Source organism: Cupressus sempervirens, chromosome 9, assembly GCF_028749045.1.
Source record: "Cupressus sempervirens isolate cs-2001-9-10 chromosome 9, ASM2874904v1, whole genome shotgun sequence".
Taxonomy (NCBI): domain Eukaryota; kingdom Viridiplantae; phylum Streptophyta; class Pinopsida; order Cupressales; family Cupressaceae; genus Cupressus; species Cupressus sempervirens.
Genome location: NC_143126.1, coordinates 321,497,198 through 321,508,026, shown reverse-complemented (window position 1 = coordinate 321,508,026; position 10,829 = coordinate 321,497,198).

The window sequence follows — 10,829 nt, the reverse complement described above, 5'->3', positions numbered from 1 at the left end:
AAGAGGAAGAATCAAGGTAGTTCCCAAGGGAAGGAGAAACAAGATAGTTCAACACAAGCTAAACCAAAAGTAGTAGGTGAACCAAAACTTGCTAATCAAAAAAAGAGGATAGGTGGAGGTAGGTTTAGATGTAATTATTTCACATGTGGTCAAGAAGGGCATAAATCTTTTGAATGTCTGATTGGTAGGACAACTGTTGTTGTGAATGAAGTTGCAGTCCAAGATAGTCAACCAAAGCAAGGAGATTTTTTTTGGCTCAGTGAGTACTGATTGGTGAGAGGACATTGGATTCTTGTCAGAGGAATAGTTTATTCAAAACTTGTTTTAAGTTTGGTGGTAAAATTTACAAAGTGATTGTGGATGATGGTAGTACTAATAACCTTGTTGCTAAAGAGATGGTTCAAAAACTTGGTTCGAAGAGAATGAGACATCCTTACCCTTATAGGATTGGCTACTTGCAAGGTGAGCATGCTTTGGAAGTCAGGGAGCAATGCCTTGTTGATTTTTAGATTGGGCTATATAAGGATCAAGTGTTGTGTGATATTGTGGATATGAACATCTGTCATGTGTTACTTGGAAGATCTTGGTAGTATGATTGTAGGGCTATGAATGATTGTGTTAAAAATGTATTTACTATGGAGAAAGTTGGTAGGAATTTTTTCCTAATTCCTTTGCCGAATGAAGATCTCAATAGGAGGAACTTGAGTATTGGCAACCAAGTTGAGTTGGCAGATTTTGAGAAGGTTAGAGATCAGCATGGAAACCAAACTTATGGAACACCTATGGTGGATGTGAAGAAGAATAAGAAAAATAAGGGAAAGAGTGTAAAAGTTCAAGACTTGGAGGACATGTATATGAAGAACTAGTTTGGGATTTATGTACTAAATCCCAAAAGATGTTCTTCTAGTTACTAGAACATCTTTTCAAATCTGGAATGTTTGATGCAAGATCATCCTAGGCTTTCCTACAATCCTACATGTTTGAAGAGATTTTGGTTAAGTGTTGAGGAGCATTGAGATTGGATTTTGGTGGAGTTATTTTTTAATGGTTAGGGATGTGTTTGAGAAAAATTGGGGAACCTTTCCTCATGATTTTATAGAGATTGGATGGATTGAGTTGAAGTTTGAACTATTTGAACCTTGCTGTTGGAATTGTGTTTTTCTAGTTTTTGGGGGCCTATTGCAGAGAATATAACTAATTATCCTTAATAAATGAGAGGCTAAAAACTTTAGGTATTGAAGAGGGCATAGATTAATTTCTTTTTTCAAGAGTGCAAGTCCTAATTCATTATATTTTGGGAGATATGGCAATTCTACTGAAGTATCAATTTCTGAAAGTTTCGTGCGACAGTCTGCTGTGGGTGACTTTTAGGATGGATGCACACTTTTCCTTGGGGAATCAGACTTTTCACATTTAAGGGGTTATAGAAGACCTAGATTTCTACCTATTATTTGAAGCACAAGCTCTAATTAAATTGAAGCTATGAGATATCATGATTTTACTCGGATATCAATTTTTGGACATTTAATTATTGTTGCACGTTGACTTGTGGCATTTAATTTATGTATTTGTATTTAATTTGTGTTTTGGCCCAACTTATGTCTTAGATTGGTATAATTAGGGGTCTTGTGGAGTCTTTTAGTCATTATTAAGTTGGGATAGAAGGAAGGATAGATGCAAATTTGTAGAGCTAGAGCTACGGCTTAGGAATTAGAGGATCTCTTGGTGGACCTATAGGTACAAGTGCGGATTCTTCTTGGTGTTCTTATCCAGTTGTGTATCTAGACTAGCTAAGATTGGTTGTAAGTTGGATCATGTTAGATCTTGAAAAAATAATTTTTTAATTTTCTATTTGTATTTGGCCCTAACCTAGAAGGCCTTACAGCCGAGCATATTGCATGTAATCAGTTATATATCTATGAATCAAGAATTCTAATTTGGTATTAGATATTGCCTTGTTGTTTCTTGTTGCTGTGTTTCCACTGTGTGGTTATATATCTAGGGGCTAAGACATCTCCTTTGGGGATTCTCCTAACTTGCATTGCATCAGAACATATCCTTAGTTTCATTCTAATTCTCATCCATGAGAACTCCCTTTATTAGTGTGGACTCTCCCTGCCTCCAGTTTCTCCCTCTATTAGCAAATCTCTATTTTCAACATCTTATTCTGATAGAAAAATCTTTCTTTGATATCTCTTTCTCTTTATCTTTATAAAAATATTTATGAGATATGATAGTAAACTTCTCCCTCTTTGACATCTCATATCAAAGACAATGTTAAGTAAATATCAATGTACCTCATGTACTAATTCATTTGCAATGTGCCCTTGTCAATACTACATCAATTGACTGATCTGCAACATGCTCTAGTTGATGCATCACCAAACTTCATTTAGTGAGCTTCAGATAGGGGAATGACCCCTAACTTACCTCTTAGATATAGAAATAGATTCTTAGGTAATGACTAAGTGAATATATTTGCAATTTGCTCTTTAGTATTCACATATTCCAATCTTACCTCTTTATCTTGTACCAATTCTCTCAAAAAATGATATTTTATAGCAATGTGTTTTGTTTTGGTATGCTTCACAGGATTCTTTGATATATTAATCATACTGGTGTTATCACAGAAGACAACCACTAGATCCTTGATTTCTATCTTCATACCTTCCAATAGTTGCTTGAACCAAACAATATTTGAACAATTAACTATTGTTGCCACATACTCTGCCTCTATTGTGGATTGAGAAATACAATTTTGTTTCTTGATTGTCCAAGACACTAGTCTTTTACCAAGAAAGAATGCTCCACCATTGGTGTTCTTTCTATCATCAACACTTCCTGCCCAATCAACATTTGTGAATGCTTTTAAATTCAAATTGTCTCCTTTTTTGTACCGTAATCCATAGCCTTCAGTACCTTTCAGATATCTCATGATTCTCTTTTTTTCCATCATGTATATTTCTTTGAGATTTTCTAAGAATCTTGCCACTATACCAACTGCTAATGCAATATCAGGCCTTGTGTGCACTAGATACTACAATTTTTCAATCATTGATCTATACGTGGTCTGATCTACCTCATTGGAATCATCATTTTTGGAAAGCTTATGTCCAGTAGACATAGGAGTTCAAATTGATCTTGAAGCTTCCATTCCAAACTTTTTAAGTATCTCCTTAATATATTTGGATTGTGTAATATAGATACCATCTTTCTTGTATTAGATCTTCAATCCAACAAAGAATTTTATCAAGCTCTAAACATAGACATCTCAAATTCTTTACTCATCTCTTTTGAAAATTATAAGAATTTTCCTTAGGGAAAAATTCACATAGGAACTAAGAACTCAAACACAAACACAACTGTAGACCAGGAAGAGAGAGTATGATTAGAATGATGATATATTCATTCAATATGCATTCAGAGTACACTAGGAGTGCCTGTATATAAAGGCCTCTGAGATGCATCTTGAATGCCTAAAAATTAGCTACATGATAAGTCATACAACCAGACACATGTCCACTAGATATGGGTTATCCTCTATTAAGCACAAAAGTAAGTGCAATGATGAGAGGATAAGCCTACAAGGGTGTGACATGCAAATTAATGTTGTAGACAACATGTGCTAAAATAGAGTTGCATACTTCTGTGTTGTCAACATGATAACTCAAAAAGGTACACAAAATCCTAAGTCTCTCACAAAATAAATAATAAAATAATGCATTAACTTAAGTAAGTGTAAATAGTAAATACGTATTTACATCAACACCTGCCCTTAAGCTTATGAAAACTAGGATGAAATGCAAGATGGGTCCTAGCTACTAGGCCATGTTAGGTACCCATGTACATAATCAAATGCAATCTCTCATAAAAGTGGAGAAAGAAGAAAAACCTCATGGGAAAAACCCTCCCCCAAAAAGAGAGATGAAAAGGGATGTATGGATGGATGGAATAATCAAGACCCCCCCATTACTAGATACATCTAGTATATACATAACTGAAGAATGAGAAGAACTAAACCTCATAAGAGGAAAAAATCCCCCCCATAAGAAAGAAGAGGAAGAGAGACAAGGTAGTCCCCCGTAATGAAGAATGCTTGTCAATGAAAGTCGCTCCAAGGAAGAAGCTAGTCCAAGATTGTAGAATAATGTTCCTCCCCTTTGAAAGAAAAAATGGCAAAGGTACAATCCTAAAGATGTATGGTGGCCCTGAAACCTGCTCAAGTATCCCTATGTTGATGTTGGTGTTCACCCCTTCTAATTGTGCTGAAAAGAATGAATATAGATCTAGCAAAGATTTTTATTAAACCTATTCCAATGAACCATTTGTCTCCTCAACTAATAAAGAGACCTTTGACAACTACTGTTCATAAGGATCCACAATCATGCCAACCCGTAAAGATTGATCATGTAGAGAATGGACATGAGGGTCAAAGTGAGCCCTCAAAACAATTGTAAAAGGATCATCTCCATCAAAGAGAAGATGTAAATACTCAAGGCTATCTCCCAAGTCTACGATGTGTGACTCCACAAACAAACTTGGAATGTCTGCCATGTAGTCATCAACTAAAGAAGAAGCTGGAAGATGAGATGTACCATGCTATGCTAGACCTTTCACTATGAAAATATAAGCATGTGGAATATACTAATGTTGTGACCTCTCACTGCAACTATCGATAGAACCCCACATGTCTGAATCTATTGAAGCACTATTGCTGGTGTCACTATTAGTTTTCACTATGTATGAAGTGTGGAGAGGAGTAGAGGATAAGCTTGGTGAACCTTCCTCAAAGTCAACATCCTTCTCCAAAAAGATCTCATGAGTCTTTGAATCCATAAATCTATATGCCTTAGCATTGTCTTCATATCCTATGAAAGTACAAGGCCTAGGTGATGGTGCCTTGCATCCCTTGGAAGATAGGTTTCCCCATGTTGGACAACCGAAGACTCTGAAGTGACTCACAACTAATTTTCTATCATACCATGCCTCAAAAGGAGTCTTCCCATCTAGGGCATTATGAGGAGACCTTTTAATTATGTGAGTAGCACTGCTAATGGCTTCAACTTTGAGTGTTGGATCAAGAGACTTGGCCTTTATCATTCAACTTTCCATGGTCTTGAGAGTTCTAATCCTCATAGCTACAACATCTGTCTTATATAGATTGAATTCTAGTGAATTCTAAAGATCAATTCCCTCATGTCTACAAAAGCCTCTAAGTCTTCTATCCACATATCTATTCTCATTGTCCACTCATAGGACCTTGATGGCTTTCCTTGTGTGTTCAAGATAAGTCTTGAAGGATTGAAGCTCATGAACCACTTCACTCTTATGATGAAGGAAGTAGACCCATGTGAATCATGAAAAATCATCAAAAAAAGTAAGAATGTAGTGGCCTTGGTTGACTAAAGTTACTACAAAAGCTCTTACTAGAACCATGTGAACCAATTCGAGAACAACTAGTGCTCTAGAAGACTTGCCTTTATCATACTTCTCCTTGAGATGCATATCCATTGAACATGATGAACACTCTCCCTTAGAAAATTTGATGTTAGGTAGACCTTTGACCATGTGTTTTGAGAAAAGTTACTAAAGATGGAACGAGGCAAGATGACCAAACCACTCATGCCATAATATGATTTGTAAAGTAGAGTGAGTCAACAAAGATTGAGAAGGATACTTAGGCACAAAGTGGGAGAAGTAATAAAGCCTCTTGTCATGATTGAATTTCCCCACTACAACTAATGGATCATCTCTAAGACTGCACACCATCACTGATTCTGGAAGGAAATCAACTTTGTGAGCATCTCCAAGGTGAGTGATTTGGTAAACTAATAGAAGATTGGAGCTAAGATTTGGAATGTAGAGAATGTCTCTAAATTCCCCATTGTCCATTTTCACATGTCCTTTCCCTTAAACTTCCATTTTAGTATCATCTCCCACGAAGATGTGTAGTACCTTTGACTGATTCAATGAAGAAAAGTATCCCTTTGAAGAACCCATATGATAGGAGGCACCTAAGTCAAGTATCCATTCTAAAGAAGAACTTGAGTTTTCCATAAGTGCTTGCTCTTTTCCCTTCAAAGAGGTTGGAGTTGAATCCTTGGAAGTACTTGGCACTTGAATCTTGTTCTTCTTGAGTAGATTTTCTAACTCATCGATTCTTTTAGTCTTGTAATGATGCTCGTCATAATTTGAATTTTTGTAGTATGCACAAAAAAGTTTGTCCTTCTTTTCATTACTTCCCTTCTTGTTGGAAGAAGAATTGCCTTGTTGTAAGGAGGACTGTTGTGTCTCAAATTGTGATTTTTTCTTCCACTGCTTCTTCTTGTTGTTGCTAGAACTTTTCCCTCCTTGACTTGATTGGTGCTCATCACTAGCCACCAAGGCTTTAGTCTTTGATGACTTGAGAAGTTCTAAATCCATCAAGTGAGATTGTTCAACAATCAACATCTCTACAAATGCATCAAATGAAGGCTTCAAGTAAGCAGTTCCCATGGTCAACCCATGAGTATTAAAAATCAAAACAAAGGAAGCATACTCTGAAGGTAGCCTCTTCAAGATGTGATGAATCAACTTGTCATCCTTCATGGGATTTCCACAATCTTTAAGTAGTGCTCTATACCCATTGGCTTTGTTGATGTAATCTTGAATTGTGTCAAAGTTCTTTGGATCCAAGAGAAGTAGAACATCCTCAATCTGAAATCCCTTTTCTTCATCCACCTTACCATACAATGATTCAAATTTGTCCCAAGATAGTTTGGATTCTATACAACTAGCAATATGAAAGAAGAGATCTCTATGTACACAACTCTTGATAATTCCTAAAGCCTATTGGTCTTGTTTTTTTCCATTCAAAGAGTTCTTTAGCATCAGTAGATTTGGTAATTATACCATCAATATAAAGACTATAACCTTTTTCCATTAATCTACTCCAAGCAATATCTTTCCACATAAAATAATTGCATGAAGTTAGAGGTGGATATTTAAACAAACCCATGATGCAGAAAATGAAAATAGCACAAAAGAGAGACACAAGAATATAGTACGCACCTCCCCTTTTCACTCAATCAAAAGACCCCCCCAAAAAAGATGCTTTTGGTACTTTATAAGTAGTGCATGTACAATGGGCCACTTGTCAAAATGAACAAAGTGGACTTTTTTATTTTTCTTTTACAACTACCTTTTGAGGCCCAAATCTGTAACTAAGCACTGTAGCTCAGATGTAAAACAATTTTGAAAAGTAATCAAAGCTTTACAATGCAGAAAAAGCTTTAGTTCTAAAAGTGAAATTTTTGTCCATAAAACCCTAGAATCTAACTACAGATCTAGAAAGTAAACAAAAAATAATACACTTAAAAAAAAAATAGATCATAAAAATGTGACTAGATGAGCATGTACGAAGCATTTGAAGTTTCAAAATGCAGGATTATGTAGGTATAGTCACAAAAAAAATGTAATTTAAAAAAAATCCTTGCACCAAAACTAGAAAATAACACCACCACTAATTTTTTTAGGAAACTCTACCCAATTTCAAAAAAATTCACACCTAAATCAGAGTCCGAATGTCCAAGTTATGGGCTAACAAAGTTAGGCTACTAAATCAAAAAGCAATCTAGAGAGGGTTCTGGCAAAAAAAATGCATGCTTAAATTTGATGGTCAAACAATTATTGCATCAGTTCCAAATTTCCTAGAAATGATGGTCAGACGACCATCAAATTTTTTTCCTTGAAATGTTGACGTCCGCAAAAAATACTAGCCTGGGCTGATGTGGCAGTGATTGGACTATCTGTATGGTACAAACTATACACATGGCTATTGTATGGTGTACGGATAGGCTGACATGTCAAAGATGGGTCTAGATTCCATGTGGCAAATGTGGCAATTCCAGGTTGACTGTGCAACTACTTATGTGGTAGGCATTGTTGCTGAGGTGGAGGTGCCTGACGTGGTGGATGGGATGTCGCGTGTGTGTAGTCACTAATTGGGCTGAAAAAAGTCTGACAATGGCATACGCTAGTGAGTTTCAAATAAACAAGCGCTGATATATGTCTACATGGCCTGGGAATCTTCAAACTTGCAAGAAATTTAAAATTGCACTGATGAGATTAGGGTTTGTAGCATTGGTAAATCTAATGTACGGGGCTAGAAAAAGACTTGTGATCACTAAGAATTTAGTCAAGTAGTGCTAGAGAAAGATTTGGCATTGTTAGTAAAAATTGGAATAGTCCCACATTCATGCCAAAGTGGGTTTGCATAGTTTTTATAAACAAAGTGCTGCAAAGCACAAATAAAGAAGAGGCCGTCGGTTGGTAGGAGGGTTCTAATCAGCTCATTGGGAAATATGTGAACAACTGTGTGATGCCAGATTTGTGACTAGTAAATGTTGTATGAACTTCGACTGTGATGTGCCCAAAAATTGTATAATAGCCCACTGCAATAAATAATAGAGGAATTTCCTCTGTGCAAGGATGAGATCTGATAGCCCGGTACTCGCAAATTTTTTTCTTTGCTACCTGCCCGGAGTGTAATTTTTTTTTGAAATATTCAAATTGAAAAAATAATGTAGAGATTTAAATAAAAAATACTAGATCTAAATTAAAAAATTATAGATCTAAAAATCATGCTCGTGTTGCAAATTGGGGCCTCTAGGTGCCAATTTGCAAATTTTTTTTGCCTCACGATCAACTTTAGGCTAGGGTAGCTGAGTTTATAGTCGATCTTCACTGAGTTAGCATTCTAAATACAATGGTAAGGTTAGATTTGGCTGTAGATGCTCCCAATTTTTGTAGTACTATGGATTTGGGCTGAGGTGCAGAAGAAACAATGGTCTCGAATGACTATGTGATGATAAAACCTCCAAGCTTTGATACCATGTAAGAATTTTTATTAGAGAAACATTCACCTAGGAGCTAAGAACTCAAACACAAGCACAAATGTAGACCAGGAAGAGAGAGTATGATTAGAATGACAATATATTCATTCAATATGCATTGAGAGTACACTAGGAGTGCCTATATATAAAGGCCTTTGAGATGCATCTAGAATGCCTCGAAATCAGCTACATGATAAGTCATAAAAATAGGCACATGTACACAAGATATGGGTTATCCTTCATTAAGCACATAAGTAAGTGTGATGATGAGAGAATAAGCCTACAAGGGTGTGGCATGTAAATCAGTGTTGTAGACAACATGTGCTAAAATAGAGTTGCATACTTTTGTGTTGTCAACATGACAACTCAAAAAGGTACACAAACTCCTAAGTGTCTCACAAAATAAATAGTAAAATAATGCATTAACCTAGGTAAACTTAAGTAAGTGTAAATAGTAAATACATATTTACACCAACAAAAATGCTTTGCACAAGTTATCATTTCCAATGAATAAAGTGTCATACACAAAGAGTTCTACCAACACAATCTTCTTATTTTGTCCTTCTTTGATATATAGATTGTTGTTATCATTTGTTCTTTGAAAACCAATCTTTATCAAGTAGTTATGAAGTCTTTCATACCAAGCTTTGGGAGCTTTCTTGAGACCATACAAAGCTTTGTGTAATTTGCAGACAATATCTCTTTTGCTAGGATCTACAAAACCTTTAGGTTGTTCTATGTAGACTTCCTCATCAAGAATTCCATTCAAAAATGCAAATTTTATATACATTTGATAAACTTTAAATCTTCTGTATGTTGCCTATGCTAGTAAAGTTATAACACCTTCCAATCTTGCAACACGAGAAAAAGTTTCACCATAATTAATATGTTTTGCTTAAGAATAACCTTTACAAACTAACCTTGATTTGTTTCTGAAAACTTCTCCATCTTCATTTAGCTTATTTATGAAATACCACTTTGTGCCAATTACATTTTTATCCTTGGGTTTTGGAACAAGACTCCAAGTCTTATTCTTCTCTATATGTTCTATTTCTTCATTCATGGCTTCAATCCAACTTTCATTATCCAAAGCATTTTAAACATTTCTAGGTTCAAATTCAACATTCAAACATGTACCTTTCAATTTATTTCTTGTCATTATTCCATCTAACTTGTCTCCAATAATCTGATTAGGTGCATGATTCTTTTTGAGATATATTGCTAACACAAGTACTTTGGATTTGGACTTTGTTCTACTAACCTCTTCATGATCCTCTATATTAAGCTTGAGTCCCACTATCTATGATTCAGGTCCATCAGACTTGGTTAGCTCTTAAAACAACTTGGTAGCTTCTGACTATGAATCATGTCCTTTAGACTATGACTCAAGTTGAATTGGTTGCAACTTGGTAGCTTTTGGGGATTTTGGGGACTCAATAGGTGAATCTTTCTGACTTTCAGATAGATTTGGCAATGTATCAGGTTCATAATACATAAACCTTCTATAATCCTTAGATTCTTTGCTACTTTCCCCTTCACTTTTTAATGCAAAATCATCAATTCTCACATCTGCATTTTTTATGATTTTATGAGTAGAAAAATTCAAACATTTGTAAGCTTTACTTCTATAGGAGTATCCTAGGAATATACCTTCATCACCTTTGACATCAAATTTACCTTTCTTAGATTCTTTCAAGATATAAAATTTGCTGCTAGATACTTTCAAATAACTTACATTAGGTTTGTAGCCATACCATAGTTCATAAGAAGTTTGATTTGGGTCTTTCTTCAACTGTACTCTATTCAAGGTAATGCACTGTAGTACTGATTGCTTCCTTCTAATATTTGATTGCAACATTCTTTTCTATCATCAATGTTCTTGCACAATCCATGATGGATCTATTCCTTGTTTCAACTATACCATTTTTCTATGGTGTACCAGGGGCTGATACCTAT